Source organism: Ranitomeya variabilis, chromosome 1 (assembly GCF_051348905.1).
Source record: "Ranitomeya variabilis isolate aRanVar5 chromosome 1, aRanVar5.hap1, whole genome shotgun sequence".
NCBI lineage: Eukaryota > Metazoa > Chordata > Amphibia > Anura > Dendrobatidae > Ranitomeya > Ranitomeya variabilis.
This window is the reverse complement of record NC_135232.1, coordinates 487,536,508-487,563,309: the sequence shown is the minus strand read 5'-3', so window position 1 is coordinate 487,563,309 and position 26,802 is coordinate 487,536,508. Positions and strand designations below refer to the sequence as shown.

The 26,802-nt window shown below is 52.1% G+C and overlaps 1 long non-coding RNA gene across 1 annotated transcript; it reads left to right on the top strand.

The window, feature by feature from the left end:
- Nucleotides 1-548: 548 nt before the first annotated feature.
- LOC143793432 (uncharacterized) lies at nt 549-4,551 on the top strand. The gene is made up of 2 exons (XR_013220126.1): nt 549-590; nt 4,240-4,551. It is a non-coding gene; the product is annotated as an uncharacterized LOC143793432 (long non-coding RNA).
- Nucleotides 4,552-26,802: the final 22,251 nt, after the last annotated feature.

The window sequence follows — 26,802 nt, the reverse complement described above, 5'->3', positions numbered from 1 at the left end:
CCTCATCAATACCCTACGGATGTGGCAAAAGTGGCCTTTCTGGCATCACACCTGGAGGGCGAGGCCTTGGCCTGGTTCAACCCACTACTGGAGAGAGAGGACCCCATTGTTTCCGATTTGCGGGCCTTCTTGGACACCTTCCGGAAGATCTTTGATGAGCCTGGTCGGGTGGCTTCTGTCACGGAGGAGTTGTTCAACTTACAGCAAGGTACTCTGTCGGTTGGCCAATACGCCATACAGTTTCGCACGTTGGCTTCTGAGCTTCGCTGGTCTGACGAGCCCCTGATCGGTGTCTTCCGGAGAGGGTTATCCAGTCGCCTGAAGGACGAGCTCGCCGTACGAGATCTTCCCGGTACCCTTGACGAATACATCTCCCTTGCCGTCCGGATAGATCGCCGCCTACAAGAACGCACCAAGGAGAGAACCCAGGAGAGAAGACCACCTCGATTGGCACCCTCTTTTCAGAGGCCTCTGTTACCAGGTAACACTTCATCTGCTGAAGCACCCGAACCCATGGAGGTGGATCGTCTCCGGCTGAGTTTTCGCCGGCAATGTCCCAGAAGACCGGAAAACTCCTCCACCTAGGACAGGTAAGAGAGGCCATCCTAGGTGAGAGTGATACCTCTCAACTGTTAACTGTTTCCATACAGGTGAAGGTCGGTGACAGGCGATTCTCAGAGTTGACGTATTTGGACTCAGGATCTGCAGGTAACTTTATTCAGCGAGACATGGCTCTCCGCCTCGGCATTCCTATACACCCCCTGCAGCATCCCCGCATCATCACCACCATAGACGGGAGACCCCTACTAGATTCCGTTGAGGGCATTATCAGTGAGGTGGAGCTTCAGATCGGAGCTCTCCATGCTGAGAAGATTGCCTTTTACGTGCTACCCACTCTCTCCCCGCCTTTCTTGCTCGGTCTGCCATGGCTGCGTACGCATGAGCCAGTCATAGACTGGCGTAATGGGGAGGTCCAGCGTTGGGGTTCGGCCTGCCATAGCCGTTGCCTGCTGTCCGTCCGGCCTATCCGTTTGCCTCCCTCACCTACTTCCTTGCCCGGACTTCCGGAGGCCTACTGGGCATATGCGGATGTCTTCGATAAACGAGAAGCATAGGTCTTGCCCCCGCACAGGCCTTATGATTGTCCCATCGATTTGGTTCCAGGTGCTTCTTTTCCTACAATACGAATCTACCCTCTGTCCCCTGCTGAGACTCAGGCAATGTCAGAATACGTCACAGACAGCTTGGCCCGGGGATTCATCCAGAGGTCCACATCCCCTGTGGGAGCCGGGTTCTTCTACGTGAAAAAGAAGGACGGGTCTTTGCGTCCTTGCATTGACTACCGCGGATTAAACGCTATCACGGTAAAGAATAAGTACCCACTACCTCTTATTCCAGAACTCTTCGATCGGCTCCGGGGAGCCCGGATCTTCACCAAGCTGGACCTGCGAGGGGCTTACAACCTAGTCCGCATCCAGGCCAGTGACGAGTGGAAAACCGCCTTCAACACCCGTGATGGTCACTTCGAGTACCGGGTGATGCCCTTTGGACTGTGCAACGCACCAGCCGTTTTCCAGGAGTTCGTGAACGACATCTTCCGTGACATGCTGTACGTATGTGTAGTGGTACACCTGGATGACATCTTGGTTTTCTCCCCAGACCTACCCACACACAGAAGAGACGTCCGACGAGTTCTCCTTCGATTACGGGAGAATCGCTTGTATGCCAAGTATGAGAAATGCCTCTTTGAGCGGTCTTCTCTGCCGTTCCTTGGCTACATCGTCTCTGACTCTGGGCTGGAGATGGATCCTGACAAGGTGTCGGCCATCATGAACTGGCCTCGGCCCGTCGGGATCAAAGCCATCCAGCGGTTCGTAGGATTCGCCAACTACTACCGGCAGTTTATCCAGCACTTCTCGGATCTGGTCAAGCCTCTCACAGGACTCACACGCAAGGGAGTACCTGCTAATGGATGGACTCCAGAGGCCGAGTGTTCTTTCCAGGCACTCAAACGGGCCTTCTCCTCCGCACCAGCCCTGCACAGGCCCGTCGCGGAGAAGCAGTTCTTTTTGGAGGTGGACGCATCCTCCACAGGTGCCGGGGCCGTCCTCACGCAGAAAGCCGCCTCCGGACGTATGGCTTCTTGCGGCTTCTTTTCGAAGGCCTTTACCCCCTGTGAGCGGAACTACTCCATTGGTGACCGTGACGTGAGTTGCTTGCCATCAAGATGGCCTTGGAGGAGTGGCGTTACCTCCTAGAGGGCGCGGTGAAGAACTTGGCCTATCTCCAGTCTGCCCAGAGGCTCAATCCTCGCCAGGCCCGTTGGTCTTTATTCTTTGCTCGGTTTGACTACCGTCTTCATTTTCGTCCCGCAGATAAGAATATCAAGGCTGACGCCCTTTCCCGGTCTTTTCTTACCAACGATCAGGAGGAGGAACCTCGTCCCATCATCGATCCATCCAAGGTGATCATGGTTGCACCGCTTCTACTGTCGCAGGTACCTCCTGGTAAGACGCTGGTTCCCGAACAGAATCGAGAACGCGTCCTTCGCTGGGGACATTCCTCCTTACTAGCCGGTCACGCGGGTCTGACAAAGACTCTACAGTTGATCGGTCGGCACTACTGGTGGCCTGGGATGCGTCAAGAGGTGTCAGACTACGTCTCTGCCTGTTCTTCCTGTGCCTGCAACAAGACCCCCAAACGGCTTCCCGCCGGTCAACTCTTGCCCTTGTCTATACCATCAAAACCATGGCAACACATTGCGATGGACTTCATCACGGATCTCCCTGCATCCTCCGGGAATACTGTCATCTGGGTCGTGGTGGACAGATTTTCCAAGATGAGTCACTTCATTTCTCTGCCTGGTCTTCCTTCAGCACCCAAGCTGGCCGAGTTGTTTGTTCAACATATCCTCCGGTTGCATGGTTTACCCTCCAACATTGTTTCCGATAGGGGAGTACAATTCGTGTCCTGATTCTGGTGGTCTCTCTGCAGGAAACTCGATATTGCCTTGGACTTCTCTTCGGCTTATCATCCACAGTCTAACGGACAGGTGGAACGGGTAAACCAGGTGTTGGCAGGTTTTCTACGACACTTTGTCAACGCACACCACGACAACTGGTCGTCCCTACTGCCTTGGGCGGAGTTCTCGTACAATAATCATGTTGGTGAGTCCTCTCGTAACACTCCATTTTTTATTGTATATGGACAGCACCCGAGGATCCCGACTCCCTTGGACATCGCGACTCCCAATCCTGCAGCAGAGGCTGTGGCTCGCGACTTCGCCAACATCTGGAACAAGACTCGTGAAGCTCTTGTGAAAGCTTCCCTGCGTATGAAGGACCATGCCGACAAGAGAAGACTTGATGCCCAGATGTTTCAACCGGGTGACAAGGTATGGTTATCAGCCAAGTACGTCTGCCTTAAGGTGCCCTCCTTCAAGCTCGGACCTCGGTACATCGGACCATTCGAGGTGTCCCGGAGACTCAACGATGTGTGCTATCGGCTACTACTGCCTCCTTCTCTGCGAATACATAATTCTTTCCACCGTTCCCTCCTCAAACCTGTGATCCTCAACCGCTTCTCCCAGGATCCGGGAGAGCGTCCGCCTCCGATTTCGGCCAATGATGAGTATGAGGTCAGTGCCATTCTGGACGTGAAGAAGAGAGGGCGTGCCACATGGTACCTGGTCGACTGGAAGGGGTTTGGTCCTGAGGAGAGGTCCTGGGAACCGGAGGGCAACATCCATGCTCCTCGTCTCCTACGTCGGTTCCTTGCCAGTCGCCGCCCGGGGGGGCCTAGAGGGGGGGCACTGTCACCACCTCGCGGTCCGGGGCACCCACTTTCTCTTCCCCGCCTGCTCATACCTCTTCTGGTCCTGTCCTGAGCCAGCAGGGTCACGCTCCGGTCGTCCGCCGGCGCTCCGGGGTCCGTCCCTGCAGACATGCTGCCTGGGTCCTTGCTCCCATGTCTGCTGCACTTCCTCCTTCCTCTTCCTCTCCTAGGGAGTGCATAGGGGGCAGGCAGGCGAGCTCTCTGGCTTCTTAAAGGGCCGGCTCTCTCCACTCACTGCCCCTTCTCCCGGCCTATCACCTGAGGCTGGAGGTATATAAGGATCTCAGTCACTCCTGGACGCCGCCTGGGCAACTTCTATTATCCTGAAGTCTCTGCTCCAGGTCTTGTCTAGCTAGGCTTACCAGTCCAATTTGCCTGTCTTACTCTGTTTACCTTTTTCCCTAGGATCGTGTCTGGTCTTCTCGGCATCCTGAGTCCCGTATCCAGTGCGGTTCCCTGCAGTCTTCAGCCTGCTTCCAAGTTCCTCATTCTGCCCCGTTTTTGTCCGTTCATTTCTTCCCAACCTCCTAGGTCGGTTTAACACAGGTTTCTGCTTCATCGGACCCTCTATTGGAGGTCAAGGGGAAATCCCTGTATAGGGGTCACTCCAAGCCTTGGACTCCTTAGAGGCACCCTGGTGTTTTGGTCCTGTGGCCTTCCTTTGGGGTGTCTCCCCTAGTATATTTGTATTTCTTACAATAAAGCTTTTGAACCTGCTTCCCTGGTCTGGCTCTCCCTTCCTGGTATCAGCAACCGCTGTATTTGCGGTCCAGTGGGTCCACCCGATTGATCCTTCGGTAGGTCGTGACACTAGCACAGACAGATTGAAAAGTCGGCCCTTAGGGAACTTACAGCCAGGAATCAAGTTAATAGCACAATCACAGTCCCTATGTGGAGGAAGGGAACTGGACTTGGGCTCATCAAATACATCCTGGAAATCCGACAAAAACTCAGGAATTTCAGAAGAGGGGGAAGAGGAAATTGACATCAAAGGAACGTCACTATGTACCCCTTGACAACCCCAACTAGTCACAGACATAGATTTCCAATCCAGCACCGGATTATGTCCCTGTAACCATGGAAAACCCAGCACAACAACATCATACAAATTATGCAACACCAGAAAACGGCAATCTTCCTGATGTACTGGAGCCATGCACATGGTCAGCTGAGTCGAATACTGAGGTTTATCCTTGGCCAACGGCGTAGCATCAATGCCCCTCAAAGGAATAGGGCTCTGCAAAGGCTGCAAGGAAAAACCACAGTGCCTGGCGAATTCCAAGTCCATTAAGTTCAGTGCAGCGCCTGAATCCACAAATGCCATGACAGAAAAGGACGACAATGAGCAAATCAAGGTCACAGATAAGAGAAATTTAGGCTGTACAGTACTGATGGTAACAGACCTAGCGACCCTCTTAGTACGCTTAGGGCAATCAGAAATAACATGAGCAGAATCACCACAGTAAAAACACAGCCTATTCTGGCGTCTGAATCCCTGCCGTTCTGCTCTAGTCAAAATCCTATCACATTGCATAGGCTCAGGACTCCGCTCAGAGGATACTGCCATATGGTGCACAACTTTACGCTCGCGCAGGCTCCGATCAATCTGAATGGCTAGAGACATAGATTCGCTCAAACCAGCAGGCGTGGGGAACCCCACCATAACATCTTTAAGGGCTTCAGAAAGACCCTTTCTAAAAATTGCTGCCAGAGCCTCCTCATTCCATTTAGTGAGCACAGGCCATTTTCTAAATTTCTGGCAGTATACTTCTGCCGCTTCCTGACCCTGACACAGGGCCAACAAGGTCTTTTCTGCATGATCCACAGAATTAAGTTCGTCATACAATAATCTGAGCGCTTGAAAAAATGCGTCTACATTAAGCAATGCCGGATCCCCTGATTCAAGGGAGAATGCCCAGTCCTGAGGGTCACCACACAGCAGAGAGATGACAATTTTAACCAGCTGAATGGAATCACCAGAGGAACGGGGTTTCAAGGCAAAAAACAATTTGCAGTTATTTTTAAAGTTCAAAAACTTGGATCTGTCCCCAAAAAACAAATCAGGAGTTGGAATTCTAGGCTCTAAAGCCGGAGTCTGGACAACATAATCTTGGATACTCTGTACTCTTGCAGCAAGTTGATCCACACGAGAAAACAAACCCTGAACATCCATGCCAGCACCAAAATCCTGAACCACCCAGAGATTAAGAGGAAAAAAAAGACAAAACAGACTGCAGAAAAAAAATGGCTCAGAACTTCTTTTTCCTTCTTTTGAGATGCATTTAATTCAGTTTTGGCAACTTGTACTGTTATGAACTGGTGGTTTAGGAGCAACATGGGACGTGCTCTGGAGGAGGTGGTACCTGTACTGACCGCAGTTTCTGAGCTTAACACAACACTAGAAGTAGCCGTGGGATGTTCCTGTCACTCCCTAGACACCTCGTCACAGCCGGAGAACTAACTACCCCTAAAGATAGAAACAGGAAAGCTATCTTGCCTCAGAGAAAATTCCCAAAGCATAGACAGCCCCCCACAAATATTGACTGTGAGTGGAGAGGGAACTGACATACGCAGAATGAAACCAGTATGTAGCAAAGGAGGCCAGTCTAACTAGATAGATAGAACAGGACAGAATACTGTGCGGTCAGTATTAAAAACTAGAAAAATCCACCACAGAGTTTACAAAAATCTCCACACCTGACTAAAGGTGTGGAGGGTAAATCTGCTTCCCAGAGCTTCCAGCTTAACTGAATTAATCCATACTGACAAGCTGGACTAGAAAAAACATAGAAAGTGCAGAACGATTAAGTCCACAACAAGTGGACTGCAAAAGAACAAAGCAAAGACTTATCTTTGCTGAACTGGTCAGAATATCAGGGAAATCCAAGCAGAGATGTGAATCCAACCAGGAACCATTGACAAGTGGCAATGGCTGAAGGATAGAACCAGGCTAAATAGCCGAGCCAGAAAGACAATCAGTGGAAGCAGCTACTGACTACTAAATCCAAGGAGCAGCCATACCACTTAAAACCACCGGAGGGAGCCCAAGAGCGGAATTACAACAGCCTGGGAGTGGGAAAGGGGCCCTCCACTGGTGAATGAAAATTGGAGGCACCCAGGGACATGGCTTTAGCAGAGACAGGCTGGGCCTCTGCGGAACTGGGAGGTGGTACTGATCTCCCTTCAAGGATGTGCATTTGGACAACTGCCTCTGCAACAGGGGGCCATGTGTGAGACCATCCCTGCAGGGTCGGGGGCTGAGAAGCATTCACCCACTCAGGAGCTGGACTGATGGCCGTGCCCATCCCGGGAACGATGTATCCTTCCGCGGCTGCACCTACGTAGTCAGCCGGTAGATAAAGGCCAGGCCCATCCTCGGACTCTGACCATGGTTCTTCCAGGGTGGACACCAGTTCCAATCCTCACTTAGTCAAAAACTTGGGTTCTGAATGACAGGACTCCGCCTTCTAATGTCGCGATGCTGGCTCTGCATGATGTTCCAGCCTCTGGGATGAAGATGACTCTGCCGGCCGCCGACTCTGTGCCTGAGACAACTCTAGGAGTGGGTAAGGGGAGTCCTCTGCAATTTCTTCCCACGTCTGCCGGGCCGAGTTCCCACATCTTCCTGCCGCCACCTCCACTCCATGCTGCTTATGCCTTGGCAGCTATGGGTGCAGGAGTGCTCCATCGCTGCCGGTCCAGGATCACACAATGGTGCCGCGCAGCTGCACCCAAATTTTCCTTGTAGTCCCCACCCGTTTCCAGGTGGGGGTGCCCCCGACAACTCCATCCATTTGCTTGAATTCTGTAGAGGAGGGCGAGGCTTTCTTTTGTTCATCCGCATTCACCAGGGGCAGACCGGGGAATATCGGCAGGTGGATTTTGGCGCCATGTCTGTACTGTTACGCCCATGAAGGAGGGGGTCCCTATTGTCTTCTTCTTCAATGCCATTTTCTGCCATCTTCATGGCTGCCATCTTGGCCACAACAAAATTGTCAGTCTCTTTCACGGTACAAGTAGTGTTGAGCGATACCTTCCGATATCGGAAAGTATCGGTATCGGAAAGTATCGGCCGATACCGTCAAAGTATCGGATCTAATCCGATACCGATACCCGATCCCAATGCAAGTCAATGGGACGAAAATATCGGAATTAAAATAAACCCTTTCTTTCCTTGTAGGTTCATTCTACATGAAGGAAAACAACTAAGAATAATATAGGATGTATTGGGGGACGTGGCGGAGACATTAAAGGCACAGAGGTTTAGCCCAATCTAATAGAATAGCAGGATTTTGTTTTGTTTTTTATGACGTTCGGCGTTAGAAAGATTTTGACTATGTTAATTTTTTTTTTATTTTGTCAGATATTGATGTTTCACTACTTCCACGCCCTTCACCTTCTTTTTTACTTCTCCCACACTTTCTTCTTCATTATCCTCATCATCAGCTTCTTTGACATCAACTTCTTCACCTTATTCATCTTCTTCTTCATCTTCTACCAATTATTTTTTTGGTTACATTGTTCATATTCTTTTTTTTTTACTATTATCTTCATCATATTCTACTTCTTCATCATATTCTTATTTGTGACAGGCATTCCCGTAGTTGTTATCTATAAAAGTTTGAAGATTACACCTTCCGTTCTGCCTGTCACAAAAGAGTTACATTTGTCCGCGTTCAATTTGGCCTGCAGCATCAGGCTTTATCCAGGGGCACCACGAGGAGGAACGGACTCACCCCCATACACTGCTTAGTCTTCTTCTGCTTATAATTTAGATAATATCTTTTGCTCTGATATTTAGTCTTATGCTTAATGTTCTTCTGCTCTTTGTTCTGCAGCCTCTTGTTCTTCTGCTTCTCGGTCTTCCAGGTCGTCGTCGTCTCCAGGGTCGTCGTCTCCGGGGTCGTCGTCATCGGGGTGGTCTTCAGGGTCGTCGTCTCCGGGGTCGTCGTCATCGGGGTGGTCTTCAGGGTCATCGTCTCCAGGGTCGTCGTCATCACGGTGGTTGTCGTCTCTGGTGTCGTCGTCATCTTAGGGGTGGTCTTCCGGGTCATCGTGTTTAGTCTCTTGAACTTGGAAATGTAGCAGAAGGTACAAGAAAGCTGAGAAAATGCCGAGAACCAGCTGATGGAACTGGAACTCGGATGGCTACCCGAAGGTCCAAGAGCCAATGGAACTACCGAGGACCAGCTGACGTTACTGGAACCCGGTTACTAAGCAGGAGGTACCCGTGCCTGAAAGCACTACCAAGGACCACCTGACGTTGGTGGAACTCGGATACCCAGAGGGAGGCACCTAAGCCAAAGGCTCTGCCCGGAACCAGCTGACGGTGCTGGAACCAGGATGGGGACCTATTCAAGCTTGTCTTCCTAGAGCCCCAACTAGCAGTGTTGGAGCAAAGGGTCAGCAGGAGGAGGAGAGGGAGCAGAGTGTAGGCCGAAGCCTGCACTGGCGGCAGCTTTGGGTCTGTTGTGTCTGCGTGGCAGTTGCAGGACACGTTGCCGGCTGCACAGCAGGGGAACAGCTGGCGGTGCTGAACCCCACTGACACATTGGCTGGTGTTTTTCTCTGTGCAGCTAGCAGTACCGGGCCCCAACTGGCGGTGTTGGAGCCCGGGCTCTGCAGGGGGAGCAGAGTGTAGGCCGAAGCCTAATTGAACCAATTTCAAAGGTAACCTTTAACCCCCCCTCAGGGGTTACAAAGTAGAAGAGCCACAGCTTATGCAGCAGTAGTGCTGCACAAGTCAAAGGTTGCTCTTTTAATTTTTCTCCTTGCACACGCTGAATGAAACACGTATAACATTTAGCCCTTTATACAGTCAAACTGTGTTGGAGGCGCGAGTTCCCTTCGTAATGAGACGCAGCACAGATGTCAAGAATCCCACCTTGGTGCTGGGTGCAGCCTCCTGAGCGTTGTTATTTGCTGTACAGGAGTCTGCGCTGTCGTGTTATCCCCTGGCCTAGCGCTGTTAGCGCTGCCCATCTTCTGACATCATTTAATGTCGGCCGGTGCGGTTCGCGATGACCATGAATCCCAGCCCTGCAGTGTCTTAACATTGTTAAAACACTGCGGGGCTGGGATTCATGGCCTGGCGCAGCACATATGTTCGCCTCTCACACTCGGGTCCTTACACCCGCTTCAGACTGTGCGGCGTCAGCTGATCCCTTATCGCATGCCACGGCCATGAAGCCGCACAGTCTGAAGAAGGCGGAAGGAGATGAGGGACAGGCGAACTGATGCACTGCTCATGCCCATCAATCACACCCTCGCAGTCCCAATAAATAAGACACCGAGGGGCGTTGTGTGGGTCAGGGCGGCCGCAGAGGCGCAGGCAGCCAAACAATGATGCCAGAAGACGGGCAGCGCTACCAAGGGGGTTGCAGCGTGTCATTACAAAGGAAAGTCACACCTCCGGGACGGTTAAATGGTCACACAGAGGACACATTTTAGACGTGTTTTCAGTTCCACATGTGCGAGGAGAATACGTTTATGAGCCACCTTGCACACATGCAGCATTACCGCTGTACAAGGTGGCTGTAAAACATACAAACGCCTGGGGGAGGGGGGACAGGTTCCCTTCAATTTCAGTTCTTGTGTCTGCGTGGCTTTTGCAGGACACGATGCCGGCTGCACAGCAGGGGAACAGCTGGCGGTGCTGAGCCCCACTGACACATTGGCTGGTGTTTTTCTCTGTGCAGCTAGCAGTACCGGGCCCCAACTGGCGGTGTTAGAGCCCAGGGTCAGCAGGAGGAGGAGAGGGAGCAGAGTGTAGGCCGAAGCCTGCACTGGCGGCAGCTTTGGGTCTGTTGTGTCTGCGTGGCAGTTGCAGGACATGTTGCCGGCTGCACAGCAGGGGAACAGCTGGCGGTGCTGAACCCCACTGACACATTGGCTGGTGTTTTTCTCTGTGCAGCTAGCAGTACCGGGCCCCAACTGGCGGTGTTGGAGCCCGGGCTCTGCAGGGGGAGCAGAGTGTAGGCCGAAGCCTAATTGAACCAATTTCAAAGGTAACCTTTAACCCCCCCTCAGGGGTTACAAAGTAGAAGAGCCACAGCTTATGCAGCAGTAGTGCTGCACAAGTCAAAGGTTGCTCTTTTAATTTTTCTCCTTGCACACGCTGAATGAAACACGTATAACATTTAGCCCTTTATACAGTCAAACTGTGTTGGAGGCGCGAGTTCCCTTCGTAATGAGACGCAGCACAGATGTCAAGAATCCCACCTTGGTGCTGGGTGCAGCCTCCTGAGCGTTGTTATTTGCTGTACAGGAGTCTGCGCTGTCGTGTTATCCCCTGGCCTAGCGCTGTTAGCGCTGCCCATCTTCTGACATCATTTAATGTCGGCCGGTGCGGTTCGCGATGACCATGAATCCCAGCCCTGCAGTGTCTTAACATTGTTAAAACACTGCGGGGCTGGGATTCATGGCCTGGCGCAGCACATATGTTCGCCTCTCACACTCGGGTCCTTACACCCGCTTCAGACTGTGCGGCGTCAGCTGATCCCTTATCGCATGCCACGGCCATGAAGCCGCACAGTCTGAAGAAGGCGGAAGGAGATGAGGGACAGGCGAACTGATGCACTGCTCATGCCCATCAATCACACCCTCGCAGTCCCAATAAATAAGACACCGAGGGGCGTTGTGTGGGTCAGGGCGGCCGCAGAGGTGCAGGCAGCCAAACAATGATGCCAGAAGACGAGCAGCGCTACCAAGGAGCTTGTTGCGTGTCAATGCAAAGGAAAATCACACCTGAGGGATGTTTTAATCGTCGCAGAGGACTCATTTTAGACGTGTTCAGTTCAACCTGGGCAAGGAGAATAAGTTTCGGAGCCACCTTGCACACATGCAGCATTACTGTCGTACAAGGTGGCTGTAAAACGTAGAAACGCCTGGGGGAGGGGGGACAGGTTCCCTTCAATTTCAGTTCTTGTGCCTGCGAGGCTTTTGCAGGACACGTTGCCGGCTACACAGCAGGGGAACAGCTGGCGGTGCTGAACCCCACTGACACATTGGCTGGTGTTTGGCTCTGTGCAGCCAGCACATCTGGGCCCCAACTGGCGGTGTTAGAGCCCAGGGTCAGCAGGAGGAGGAGAGGGATTACAGTGTAGGCCGAAGCCTGCACTGGAGCAAGTTGAAAGGGAAACTTTAACCCCCCCCCCAAGCGTTTGTAGCTGAAAGAGCCATCGTGTACAGCACTAATGCTGGAAAAGGTAAACTTAGCTCTTTTAATTATGGTCCTTGCACATGCTGAACCTAACACTTATGAAAAGTGTCCCCTCCTACCGTGATACCGTCCGGTTGGTGTAACTGTCCTTTGTGATGTGACGCAGCACAGCCGTCATTCTTACCCCCTTGGCGCCGTGCGCCGCCTCCTCAGCGTTGTTTGAATCAGTCCCGGAGCCTGCGCTGTTAGGTTAGCCCTTGGCCATGCACACATTTTGCGCTGCCCGTCTTCTGACATCATTTGGTGTCAGGCTGGCTGCGCCTGTGCGGCCACGCTGGCCGAGAGCCCGCCTCGCAGTGTCGTCTAATGTAATCCCACCATGGGCCTGGGATCCGTGGCCATGCGCAGTGCATATCCTCACCTCTCACTCCCCTCCCTACGGCTTCTTCACACTGTGCGGTGTCACGGCCATGGCATGCTATTAGGGACCAGCTGACACCGCACAGTCTGAAAAAGCCGTAGGGAGATGAGTGAGAGGTGGAGGTTCAGATATGCACTGCGCATGTCCATGGATCTCAGGTCCCCAGTGGGATTAAATCAGAAGACAGTACGAGGCGGGCTCTCGGCCAGCGCGGCCGCACAGGCGCAGCCAGCCTGACACCAAATGATGTCAGAAGACGGGCAGCGCAAAATGTGTGCATGGCCAAGGGCTAACCTAACAGCGCAGGCTCCGGGACTGATTCAAACAACGCTGAGGAGGCGGCGCACGGCGCCAAGGGGGTAAGAATGACGGCTGTGCTGCGTCACATCACAAAGGACAGTTACACCAACCGGACGGTATCACGGTAGGAGGGGACACTTTTCATAAGTGTTAGGTTCAGCATGTGCAAGGAGCACCACGAAAAGAGGCACTTTTTCCCTTTGCATCATTACTGCTGCACAAGGTGGCTCCTTCAGTAACAAACGCCTGGGGGGGGGGGGGACAGGTTCCCTTAAATTTAACTTGTTGTGCCTGCGTGGCGGTCGCAGTACACGTTGCCGTATACACAGCAGGGGAACAGCTGGCGGTGCTGAACCCCACTAACACATTGGCGAGGTGTTTGGCTCTGTGCGGACAGCACTTCTGGACAACAACTAGCGGTGTTGGAGCCCAGGGACAGGTGGAGGAGGAGGAGGAGGTGGAGGAGGTAGGAGGGATTGCCACACACACAGCAGGGGAACAGCTGACGTTACTGAACACCAATAACAGAGGAGGGACTGTTGGGACTGTGCGGACAGCACTTCTGGACGGCAACTAGCGGTGTTGGAGCCGAGCCCAGGGACAGGTGGAGGAGGAGGAGGAGGTGGAGGAGGTAGGAGGGATTGCCACACACACACAGCAGGGGAACAGCTGATGTTACTGAACCCCAATAACAGAGGAGGGACTGTTGGGACTGTGCGGACAGCACTTCTGGACGGCAACTAGCGGTGTTGGAGCTCAGGGACAGGTGGAGGAGGAGGAGGAGGTAGGAGGAGGTAGGAGGGATTGCCACACACACAGCAGGGGAACAGCTGAAGTTACTGAACCCCAATAACAGAGGAGGGACTGTTGGGACTGTGCGGACAGCACTTCTGTACGGCAACTAGCGGTGTTGGAGCCCAGGGACAGGTGGAGGAGGAGGAGGAGGTGGAGGAGGTAGGAGGGATTGCCACACACACAGCAGGGGAACAGCTGACGTTACTGAACCCCAATAACAGAGGAGGGACTGTTGGAACTGTGTGGACAGCACTTCTGGACGGCAACTAGCGGTGTTGGAGCCCAGGGACAGGAGGAGGAAGAGGAGGAGGTGGAGGAGGTAGGAGGGATTGCCACACACACAGCAGGGGAACAGCTGACGTTACTGAACCCCAATAACAGAGGAGGGACTGTTGGGACTGTGCGGACAGCACTTCTGGACGGCAACTAGCGGTGTTGGAGCCCAGGGACAGGTGGAGGAGGAGGAGGAGGTAGGAGGAGGTAGGAGGGATTGCCACACACACAGCAGGGGAACAGCTGACGTTACTGAACCCCAATAACAGAGGAGGGACTGTTGGGACTGTGCAGACAGCACTTCTGGACGGCAACTAGCGGTGTTGGAGCCCAGGGACAGGTGGAGGAGGAGGAGGAGGTGGAGGAGGTAGGAGGGATTGCCACACACACAGGAGGGGAACAGCTGACGTTACTGAACCCCAATAACAGAGGAGGGACTGTTGGGACTGTGCGGACAGCACTTCTGGACGGCAACTAGCGGTGTTGGAGCCCAGGGACAGGTGGAGGAGGAGGAGGAGGTAGGAGGAGGTAGGAGGGATTGCCACACACACAGCAGGGGAACAGCTGACGTTACTGAACCCCAATAACAGAGGAGGGACTGTTGGGACTGTGCGGACAGCACTTCTGGACGGCAACTAGCGGTGTTGGAGCCCAGGGACAGGTGGAGGAGGAGGAGGAGGTGGAGGAGGTAGGAGGGATTGCCACACACACAGCAGGGGAACAGCTGACGTTACTGAACCCCAATAACAGAGGAGGGACTGTTGGGACTGTGCGGACAACACTTCTGGACGGCAACTAGCAGTGTTGGAGCCCAGGGACAGGTGGAGGAGGAGGAGGAGGTAGGAGGAGGTAGGAGGGATTGCCACACACACAGCAGGGGAACAGCTGACGTTACTGAACCCCAATAACAGAGGAGGGACTGTTGGGACTGTGCAGACAGCACTTCTGGACGGCAACTAGCGGTGTTGGAGCCCAGGGACAGGTGGAGGAGGAGGAGGAGGTGGAGGAGGTAGGAGGGATTGCCACACACACAGGAGGGGAAGAGCTGACGTTACTGAACCCCAATAACAGAGGAGGGACTGTTGGGACTGTGCGGACAGCACTTCTGGACGGCAACTAGCAGTGTTGGAGCCCAGGGACAGGTGGAGGAGGAGGAGGAGGTAGGAGGAGGTAGGAGGGATTGCCACACACACAGCAGGGGAACAGCTGACGTTACTGAACCCCAATAACAGAGGAGGGACTGTTGGGACTGTGCGGACAGCACTTCTGGACGGCAACTAGCAGTGTTGGAGCCCAGGGACAGGTGGAGGAGGAGGAGGAGGTGGAGGAGGTAGGAGGGATTGCCACACACACAGCAGGGGAACAGCTGACGTTACTGAACCCCAATAACAGAGGAGGGACTGTTGGGACTGTGCGGACAGCACTTCTGGACGGCAACTAGCGGTGTTGGAGCCCAGGGACAGGTGGAGGAGGAGGAGGAGGTGGAGGAGGTAGGAGGGATTGCCACACACACAGCAGGGGAACAGCTGACGTTACTGAACCCCAATAACAGAGGAGGGACTGTTGGGACTGTGCGGACAGCACTTCTGGACGGCAACTAGCGGTGTTGGAGCCCAGGGACAGGTGGAGGAGGAGGAGGTAGGAGGCGGTAGGAGGGATTGCCACACACACAGCAGGGGAACAGCTGACGTTACTGAACCCCAATAACAGAGGAGGGACTGTTGGGACTGTGCGGACAGCACTTCTGGACGGCAGCTAGCGGTGTTGGAGCCCAGGGACAGGTGGAGGAGGAGGAGGAGGTAGGAGGAGGTAGGAGGGATTGCCACACACACAGCAGGGGAACAGCTGACGTTACTGAACCCCAATAACAGAGGAGGGACTGTTGGGACTGTGCGGACAGCACTTCTGGACGGCAACTAGCGGTGTTGGAGCCCAGGGACAGGTGGAGGAGGAGGAGGAGGTGGAGGAGGTAGGAGGGATTGCCACACACACAGCAGGGGAACAGCTGACGTTACTGAACCCCAATAACAGAGGAAGGACTGTTGGGACTGTGCGGACAGCACTTCTGGACGGCAACTAGCGGTGTTGGAGCCCAGGGACAGGTGGAGGAGGAGGAGGAGGTAGGAGGAGGTAGGAGGGATTGCCACACACACAGCAGGGGAACAGCTGACGTTACTGAACCCCAATAACAGAGGAGCGACTGTTGGGACTGTGCGGACAGCACTCCTGGACGGCAACTAGCGGTGTTGGAGCCCAGGGACAGCAGGAGAAGCAGAGGAACACAATGTAGGCCGAAGCCTGATTGGAGAAAGTCGAAAGGGAACCTTTAACCCCCCCCCAAGGCGTTTGTAGCTGAAAGAGCCAGCTTGTGCAGCACAAAAGATGCAAAAGGAAAAGGTGGCTCTTTTCAAATGTGTCCCCTGAAACCGTGAGACCGTCCCGGAGGTGGGACTTTCCTTCGTAATATGACGCAGCACAGCCGTCATTCTTACCCCCCCGGCGCCGTGCCATGGCTCCTCAGCGTTGTTTGATTCCGTCCCGGAGCCTGCGCTGTTATGTTATCCCGTGGCCAGGCACACTTAGCGCTGCCCATCTTCTGACATCATTTGGTGTCAGGCTGGCTGCGCCTGTGCGGATGCGCTGGCCGAGAGCCCGCCTCGCAGTGTCGTCTAATGTAATCCCACTGCGGGCCTGGGATCCATGGCCATGCGCAGTGCATATTCTTGCCTCTCACTCCCCTCCCTACGGCTTCTTAAGACTGTGCGGTGTCACGGCCGTGGCATGCTATTAGGGACCAGCTGACACCGCACAGTCTGAAGAAGCCGTAGGGAGATGAGTGAGAGGTGGAGGTTCAGATATGCACTGCGCATGTCCATGGATCTCAGGCCCCCAGTGGGATTAAATCAGAAGACACTGCGAGGCGGGCTCTCGGCCAGCGCGGCCGCACAGGCGCAGCCATCCTGACACCAAATGATGTCAGAAGACGGGCAGCGCTAAGTGTGCCTGGCCACGGGATAACATAACAGCGCAGGCTCCGGGACGGAATCAAACAACGCTGAGGAGCCGGGGCACGGCGCCAAGGGGGTAGGAATGACGGCTGTGCTGCGTCATATTACGAAGGAAAGTCCCACCTCCGGGACGGTTTTACGGTATCAGTGGACACATTTTATAAGTGTTAAGTTCTGCGTGTGCAAGGAGCTAAACAAAAATAGCTACCTTTTCCTTGTGCAGCATTACTGCTGCACAAGGTGGCTCTTTCAGTAACAAACGCCTTGGGGGGGGGGACAGATTCCCTTACATTTCAGTTGTTGTGTCAGCGTGGCGGTCGCAGGACACATTGCCGGCTACACAGCTGGGGATCAGCTGACGTTACTGAAACCCAATAACACTGGGTCGTATGTTTTGACTGTGCAGACGGCACGTCTGAGCCTCAACTGGCGGTGTTGGAGCCCAGGAATTTAAGTTCAGGTGGTAGAAAGATGAACACAACAGGAAACCTGGATAACGTAGACAGTGACCTAATTATTTAATTAGGAAGAGGAGTGGCAAATTCCTGCGAGATCCAGGCCTTGTTCATTTTCAGGAAAGTAAGCCGGTCAACGTTATCGGAGGATAGTCGCATGCGACGGTCAGTTAGTACACCACCTGCAGCACTAAAGACACGTTCCGATAATACACTGGCCGCAGGGCAAGACAGCACCTCCAATGCATACTGGCTTAGCTCTGGCCATGTATCCAGCTTTGAGACCCAAAACTTGAAAGGTGAAGAGCCGTCTGGGAGTACAGCAAGAGGGCAAGACATGTAGTCTGTCACCATCTGACGGAACCGTTGCCTCCTGCTGACTGGAGCCGTCTGTGATGGTGTAGACTTTTGTGGCGGGCACAGAAAACTGTGCCACAGTTGGGCCATACTGGTCTTGCCTTGGGCAGAGGCACTGCTTCTGCTCCCTCTTTGTGCAGAGCCTCCACCACTGCCTGGACGCACTGAGCTGCTTTGGAATGCACTAGCAGCACTTCTCTCAGTTGGAATGGAGAAGATGATGGAATTCACCAGTGTGTCTTGGTACTCCCGCATTTTTCGCTCCCGGTTCAACGGTATGAGGAGGCCTTCTACGTTGTCCCGGTAGCGAGGATCGAGGAGGGTGAACACCCAATAATCAGACATGTTGAGAATGTGGGCGATGCGGCGGTCGTTTCTCAGGCACTGCAGCATGTAATCCACCATGTGCTGCAGACTGCCAACTGCCCAAGAAACGCTGTCCCCTGCTGGAGGCGTGATCTCTGCCCGCTCGTCATCACCCCACCCTCGCTGTACACACTGAGTACTGGACAATTGTGTAACTCCCTCCTCTGGACGGATGTCTTCCTCCTCCATTGACTCCTCCTCATCCTCCTCACAAACTGTCCCCTGCCTACGCGTTTGTGAGGAACCACGTGGCGCTGACTGTCCAGAAGATGATGGAAATGGTGAATCCTCATCCTCCACCTCTTCCACAACATCATCCCTTAGCGCTTGCAGTGATTTTTCAAGCAGGCAGATAAGGGGGACAGTCATGCTGACTAGTGCATCATCTGCACTCGCCATCCGCGTGGAATAATCAAAGGGACGCAAAACCTGGCAGACGTCATTCATAGTGGCCCACTCTGTGGTTGTGAAGTCTGTACGGCGCTGAGTGCGACTTCTTTGCGCCTGAAGCAGCTGGTACTCCATTACAGCTTGCTGCTGCTCACACAACCGCTCCAACATATGTAACGTGGAATTCCACCTGGTAGGTAGGTCACATATGATGTGATGTTCCGGCAGGCGGTGTCGGCGCTGCAGAGCCGCAATGCGCGCTTTTGCCGTGCTGGAACGCCGCAAGTGAGCACACTCTAGGCGGACCTTGTGCAGCAGTGCATCAAGATCCGGATAGTCCCTCAAAAAACTCTGCACGACCAAATTGAGCACATGTGCCAGACATGGGATGTGAGTGAGGTTGCCGAGGCCCAGAGCTGCCACCAGATTTCGGCCATTATCACACACTACCATGCCTGGCTGGAGATTCGCTGGCACAAACCACACATCGCTCTCCTGCTTGATGGCATTCCAGAGCTCCTGCGCTGTGTGGCTTCGATTCCCCAAATAAATTAATTTCAAGACGGCCTGTTGACGTTTGGCCACGGCTGTGCTCATGTCGGTCGTAACAGGTAAACGTTCATCACGGGTCCATGTGGAGGCGGTCTGTGACGGCTCCTGCAGCGATGATTCTGAGGAACTGGTGTAAGAGGAGGAGTCAATGCGTACAGAATGGATTCCTGCAATCCTTGGAGTGGGCAGGACACGTCCTGCGCCACTCGCACGATCCGTACCCGGCTCAACGACATTAACCCAATGGGCAGTGAGGGAAAGGTATCGCCCCTGTCCATGTTGACTGGTCCACGCATCGGTGGTGAGGTGGACCTTGCTACTGACGGCGTTCAGTAGCGCGTGTTTTATGTGTCCCTCCACATGCTTGTGCAGGGCAGGGACGGCTTGCCTGCTGAAGTAAAAGCGGCTGGGCACATTGTACTGTGGGACTGCCAATGACATCAAGTCACGGAAGCTGTCAGTCTCCACCAGCCTGAATGACAGCATTTCCAGTGACAGAAGTTTGGCAATGCCTGCAGTCAGAGCCTGTGCTCGTGGGTGGTTTGACGAGAAAGGCCGCCTTTTCTCCCATGCCTGTACTACCGATGGCTGTAGACTGGGCGGGGAGTGTGTGGATGACTGGGAATGTGGTGCTGTGGGTGGAATTACAGCTGGTCTCTGGACAACAGGGCCAGAGGTTCTTCCACGGCGATCCTGGGAGGAAGCCGAACCAGCTGCGTGTGAGCTGGAGGAAGAGGCAACACGAGCTGAAGAGGTGGTAGCTGCCGCTGTTGGTTGGCCTAGCTCTTCAGTGTGTTTTTCTAACTCCGCCACGTGCCTGGTGCGCACATGTTTCCACATGTTGGAGGTATTGAGGTTGCTGACATTTTTCCCTCTTTTGACTTTTTGATGACACACCTTGCATTTGACATAGCAAATGTCATCTGCAACTGTGTCAAAAAAGGACCAGGCACTGCAAGTCTTGGGAGCGCCCTTTTTGGCTTTTGGAAGAGACATGCTCCTAACGGGTGCCAAAGCGGAGGCTGCAGGATCCGCAGTCTTCCCCCTCCCTCTCCCTCTTTGGGCCGTACGGGGAATCTCTTCCTCAGAGCTGCTCCCACCACCTTCCTGTCCCTCACGCCAAGATGGGTCAAGGACCTCATCATCTACACTACCCTCTGCCCCCAACTGCTCCTCCTGGGTAGTCTCAGCAGCAGAGCACGCACCAGTAAGTGGCACCTGAGTGTCATCATCAGCTGATGCGGCCTGCGATGTGGTGAACGGAGCCACTGGCCCACCCGCCTCTTCAGAGGAAGAGAGAAAAAGCTGTTGGGCATCACTGCACCCTGCCTCTTCTTCCATTTCTCCAATGCTGCTTGGCTGGCCCCCTGTTTCCAAGCCAAGAGATTCAGAGAACAGAAGTAGAGACGGCTCCTGTCCTGGGCTCTCTGTCTGCCTGGGCAATTTGGCAGGTGGTGAAGAGACAGATGGCTGCTCTCCAGTGCTCTGTGTCTGAGAGGATGTGGCACTAATTGAAGTTGATGCATTAGCTGCCATCCATCCGACAACGGCTTCAATTTATTCTTCACGCAGCAGCGGTGTACGGCGCTCTGCCACAAAGCTGCGCATGAATGACTGTTCCCTGGTGAAAGTGGGTGCTGATGAGTCACCGGTGCCCGCAGCAGGCACAGAATCCCCACGTCCCCTCCCTGCTCCGCGCCCACGCCCACGTGCCTTACTCACTGCCTTCTTCATCTTGGTTGACTGATAAAGATAAGCAGAAAAGTACTAACGGCTTTGTGTGCTTATTCCTGAACAACTCCTCCTAACAGGTATAAGAAACACTAATTTTCTAAAGTGTGGACTAGACTTTAATATGAGCTAATGTGGCCTACACAAATGTAAATTGGTGTCACTGGTGTGTTTGGTGAACTTTATTATTTATTTATTTTTTGGGGGCTGAACTGACAACAGATAGAGCTGCAGTCACACGGAGACCGTGCAGACAGCCGTAAACGGCGCTGCAAGGCCCAAAAACCCTCCTCTACGTTATCCTATGTAGTGTTTTTCCACAAGTTAGCTGGAGACGGGTGGAAAGACACTAATAGGAATTTTTTGAAAAAATGTGCAGCAGCCTGCACTACTTAAAACAAAATGAAAATTGATTTTGCGGTATGACGCAGTGAAGAACCCTGAGCTGGAGACAACCAGGCTATGGCTGCTCACAGACTACAGGGCGAGCTGCAGTCACACGGAGACCGTGCAGACAGCCGTAAACGGCGCTGCAAGGCCCAAAAACCCTCCTCTACGTTATCCTATGTAGTGTTTTTCCACAAATTAGCTGGAGACGGGTGGAAAGACACTAATAGGAATTTTTTGAAAAAATGTTCAGCAGCCTGCACTACTTAAAACAAAATGAAAATTGATTTTGCGGTATGACGCAGTGAAGAACCCTGAGCTGGAGACAACCAGGCTATGGCTGCTCACAGACTACAGGGCGAGCTGCAGTCACACGGAGACCGTGCAGACAGCCGTAAACGGCGCTGCAAGGCCCAAAAACCCTCCTCTACGTTATCCTATGTAGTGTTTTTCCACAAATTAGCTGGAGACGGGTGGAAAGACACTAATAGGATTTTTTTGAAAAAATTAGCAGCAGACTACACTACTTGGAAAAAAAAAAAAAAAGAACAGTATGAGGCAATGAACCACCCTCCCTGAACTGAATACAACCAGCTATGGATGGCCTATGTGGCTGCACTCAGACTAGAGAGTGGGCTGCACTCACACACACACACACACAGACCTTGCAGATCGCTGTGAAAACAGCGCTACAAGGCAAAAGCAAGGTGAATAGTAGGTGAACACAGCGGTGGCTAAATTAGCCTTTGGAAAGCACAAAGAAGCAAATCGCTATCTCTAAACTGGCCCTCAGTCAGCAAACAGCGTCCTGTCACTAACTGAATTCACAGCAGAGTGAGCGCAAAATGGCGCCAGCGACTTTTAAACTGCATCATGACATCATTTCAGCAGCCAATCACAGCCATGCCAGTAGTTTCATGCCCTCCATGCTGAACAGGATGTGCCCACACTTGGAATCATTCTCATTGGCTGAATTTGTGCAGTTTGAATCTGTGAACTTCCGATTCCGGTATCCGATAAGCGGCAAGTATCGGAATCCCGGTATCGGAATTCCGATACCGCAAGTATCGGCCGATACCCGATACTTGCGGTATCGGAATGCTCAACACTAGGTACAAGTCAACTCCAGTTTGTTAGTCACTTCCAGCGTTTCAAGGGCATCCTCAAAATCTTCATCACTGTTCTCTCTGGTCACAACAGTGGCACTCAAATCATGATAATCATTTTCTTTCTTCGCAGGTTCTCTGCATTGCAAGGTAGTCGCATCCTGCTGACTACACCAAATGTAAGGTTCAGCCAGGACCGTAGTCATGAACGAAGACACCGGAGCCTTTGTTCAAATGAAGAGAAGGACAGCGCCACACCAGGAAGTGAAAAAGCAGCTCACATTTTATTGTGCCTTCTGCGGCACCGTTTCGGTCCGAAGACCATTGTCAAGCACCGGTCTTCGGACCGAAATGTTGCCGCAGAAGGCAGAATAAAATGTGAGCTGCTTTTTTCACTTCTTGGTGTGGCGCTGTCTGTTGTGAATTTGGATTCTGGGCTCCCCCGGTGGCTACTGGTGGAATTGAACTGGTGTCTTCATCTTCTCTGTTCACCTGTTCCCATCAAGTTGTGGGAGTCGCTATATAACCTTGCTGCTCTGTTAGTTGCTTGCCGGTCAACAATGTTATCAGAAGCCTCTCTGTGCTTGTTCCTGCTCCTAGACAACTACTAGATAAGTTGGACTCTTGTCCATGTTTGTTTTTGCATTTTGTTCCAGTTCACAGCTGTAGTTTCGTTACTGTGTCTGGAAAGCTCTTGTGAACGGGAATTGCCACTCTGGTGTTATGAGTTAATGCCAGAGTTTTAAAGTAATTTCTGGATGGCGTTTTTGATAGGGTTTTCAGCTGACCATGAAAGTGTCCTTTCTGTCTTCTGCTATGTAGTAAGTGGACCTCAAATTTGCTAAACCTATTTTCATACTACGTTTGTTATTTCATCTCAACTCACCGCCAATACATGTGGGGGGCCTCTGTCTCCTTTCGGGGTATTTCTCTAGAGGTGAGCTAGGACTAATATTTTCCTCTGCTAGCTTTATTTAGTCCTCCGGCTGGGCTGGGCATCTAGAATCAACGTAGGCATGCTACCCGGCCACTGCTAGTTGTGCGTTAGGTTTAGTTCATGGTCAGCTCAGTTCCCATCTTCCACGAGCTAGTTCCTATATATGCTTATGCTATGTTCTCTTGCCATTGAGATCATGACAGTTTGACCGGCCCGCAAAGTGTTAATTGTTTGGGCTGAAGCAGGAGAAAAAGAAGTGTTGAAGGGAAATTTTTTTTTTTCCCCTCAGAGTTTTGCTGCCTAGCCCTTAATTGCTGTCTAGCTGCTTCTTACCTCCTCTTAACCCTTGAATGGCTCTGTGTCCACCTGTTTGTAATGGATCTTCAGAGTGTAACTGCAGGTTTGAATAATCTCGCCACGAAGGTACAAAATTTGCAAGATTTTGTTTGTCATGCACCTGTATCTGAGCCGAGAATTCCTTTGCCGGAATTTTTCTCGGGGAATAGATCCGGGTTTCAGAATTTTCGAAATAATTGCAAATTATTTTTGTCTCTGAAATCTCGCTCTGCCGGAGACCCTGCACAGCAGGTCAGGATTGTGATTTCCTTGCTCCGGGGCGACCCTCAAGACTGGGCTTTTTCATTGACACCAGGGGATCCTGCGTTGCTCAATGTGGATGCGTTTTTTCTGGCCTTGGGGTTGCTTTATGACGAACCTCATTTGGAGCTTCAGGCAGAAAAAACTTTGATGTCCCTATCTCAGGGGCAAGATGAAGCGGAAATTTACTGCCAAAGATTCCGTAAATGGTCTGTGCTTACTCAGTGGAATGAGTGCGCCCTGGCGGCGACTTTCAGAGAGGGTCTCTCTGATGCCATTAAGGATGTTATGGTGGGGTTCCCTGTGCCTGCGGGTCTGAATGAGTCCATGACAATGGCTATTCAGATCGATAGGCGTTTGCGGGAGCGCAAACCAGTGCACCATCTGGCGGTGTCCACTGAGAAGTCGCCAGAGAGTATGCAGTGTGATAGAATTCTGTCCCGAAGCGAGCGGCAGAATTTTAGACGGAAAAATGGGTTGTGTTTCTATTGTGGTGATTCTACTCATGTTATATCAGCATGCTCTAAGCGCACTAAAAAGCTTGGTAAATCTGTTTCCATTTGCACCTTACCGTCTAAATTTATTCTATCTGTGACCCTGATTTGCTCTTTGTCATCTATTACCACGGACGCCTATGTCGACTCTGGCGCCGCTTTGAGTCTTATGGATTGGTCCTTTGCCAAACGCTGTGGGTATGATTTAGAGCCTTTGGAGACTCCTATTCCTCTGAAGGGGATTGACTCCACCCCATTGGCTAATAATAAACCACAATACTGGACACAAGTAACTATGCGTATTAATCCGGATCACCAGGAGATTATTCGCTTTCTGGTGCTGTATAATCTACATGATGATTTGGTGCTAGGATTGCCTTGGCTGCAATCTCACAACCCAGTCCTCGACTGGAGAGCTATGTCTGTGTTGAGCTGGGGATGTAAGGGGGCTCATGGGGATGTACCTGTGGTTTCCATTTCATCATCCATTCCCTCTGAAATTCCTGAGTTCCTGTCTGACTATCGTGACGTCTTTGAAGAATCCAAGCTTGGTTCGTTACCTCCGCACCGAGAGTGCGATTGTGCCATAGATTTAATCCCGGGTAGTAAATACCCAAAGGGTCGTTTATTTAATCTGTCTGTGCCTGAACATGCTGCGATGCGAGAATATATAAAGGAGTCCTTGGAAAAGGGACATATTCGTCCATCGTCATCTCCCTTAGGAGCCGGTTTTTTCTTTGTGTCAAAAAAAGACGGCTCTTTGAGACCATGTATTGATTATCGGCTTTTGAATAAAATCACTGTTAAATATCAATACCCATTGCCGTTGCTGACTGATTTGTTTGCTCGCATAAAGGGGGCCAAGTGGTTCTCTAAGATTGACCTTCGTGGGGCGTATAATTTGGTGCGAATCAGGCAGGGGGATGAGTGGAAAACCGCATTTAATACGCCCGAGGGCCACTTTGAGTATTTAGTGATGCCTTTTGGTCTTTCTAATGCTCCGTCAGTTTTCCAGTCCTTTATGCATGATATTTTTCGCGATTATTTGGATAAATTTATGATTGTGTATCTGGATGATATTCTGATTTTTTCGGATGACTGGGACTCTCATGTCCAGCAAGTCAGGAGGGTTTTTCAGGTTTTGCGGTCTAATTCTTTGTGTGTGAAGGGTTCTAAGTGTGTTTTTGGGGTACAGAGGATTTCCTTTTTGGGATATATTTTTTCCCCCTCTTCCATTGAAATGGATCCTGTCAAGGTTCAAGCTATTTGTGATTGGACGCAGCCCTCTTCTCTTAAGAGTCTTCAGAAATTTTTGGGCTTTGCTAACTTTTATCGTCGATTTATTGCTGGTTTTTCGGATATTGCTAAGCCATTGACCGATTTGACTAAGAAGGGTGCTGATGTTGCTGATTGGTCCCCTGATGCTGTGGAGGCCTTTCGGGAGCTTAAGCGCCGTTTTTCCTCTGCCCCTGTGTTGCGTCAGCCTGATGTTGCTCTACCTTTTCAGGTTGAGGTCGACGCTTCTGAGATCGGAGCTGGGGCAGTGTTGTCGCAGAAAAGTTCTGACTGCTCCGTGATGAGGCCTTGTGCCTTCTTTTCCCGTAAATTTTCGCCCGCTGAGCGGAATTATGATGTTGGGAATCGGGAGCTTTTGGCCATGAAGTGGGCTTTTGAGGAGTGGCGCCATTGGCTTGAGGGGGCCAGACATCAGGTGGTGGTGTTGACTGACCACAAAAATTTGATTTATCTTGAGACCGCCAGGCGCCTGAATCCTAGACAGGCGCGCTGGTCATTATTTTTCTCTCGGTTTAATTTTGTGGTGTCATACCTACCGGGTTCTAAGAATCTTAAGGCGGATGCCCTTTCTAGGAGTTTTGAGCCTGACTCGCCTGGTAACTCTGAGCCCACAGGTATCCTTAAGGATGGAGTGGTATTGTCAGCCGTTTCTCCAGACCTGCGGCGGGCCTTGCAGGAGTTTCAGGCGGAGAGACCTGATCGTTGCCCACCTGATAAACTGTTTGTTCCTGATGATTGGACCAGTAGAGTCATCTCTGAGGTTCATTCTTCTGCGTTGGCAGGTCATCCTGGCATTTTTGGTACCAGGGATTTGGTGGCAAGGTCCTTCTGGTGGCCTTCCCTGTCACGAGATGTGCGAGGCTTTGTGCAGTCTTGTGACGTTTGTGCTCGGGCCAAGCCTTGTTGTTCTCGGGCTAGTGGATTATTGTTGCCCTTGCCTATTCCTAAGAGGCCTTGGACGCACATCTCGATGGATTTTATTTCAGATCTGCCTGTTTCTCAGAAGATGTCTGTCATCTGGGTGGTGTGTGACCGTTTTTCTAAGATGGTCCATTTGGTTCCTCTGCCCAAGTTACCTTCTTCTTCCGAGTTGGTTCCTCTGTTTTTTCAAAATGTTGTTCGTTTGCATGGTATTCCTGAGAATATCGTTTCTGACAGAGGGACCCAATTCGTGTCTAGATTTTGGCGGGCATTCTGTGCTAGGATGGGCATAGATTTATCTTTTTCGTCCGCTTTCCATCCTCAGACGAATGGCCAGACCGAGCGGATTAATCAGACCCTGGAGACATATCTGAGGTGTTTTGTGTCTGCTGACCAGGATGATTGGGTTGCTTTTTTGCCA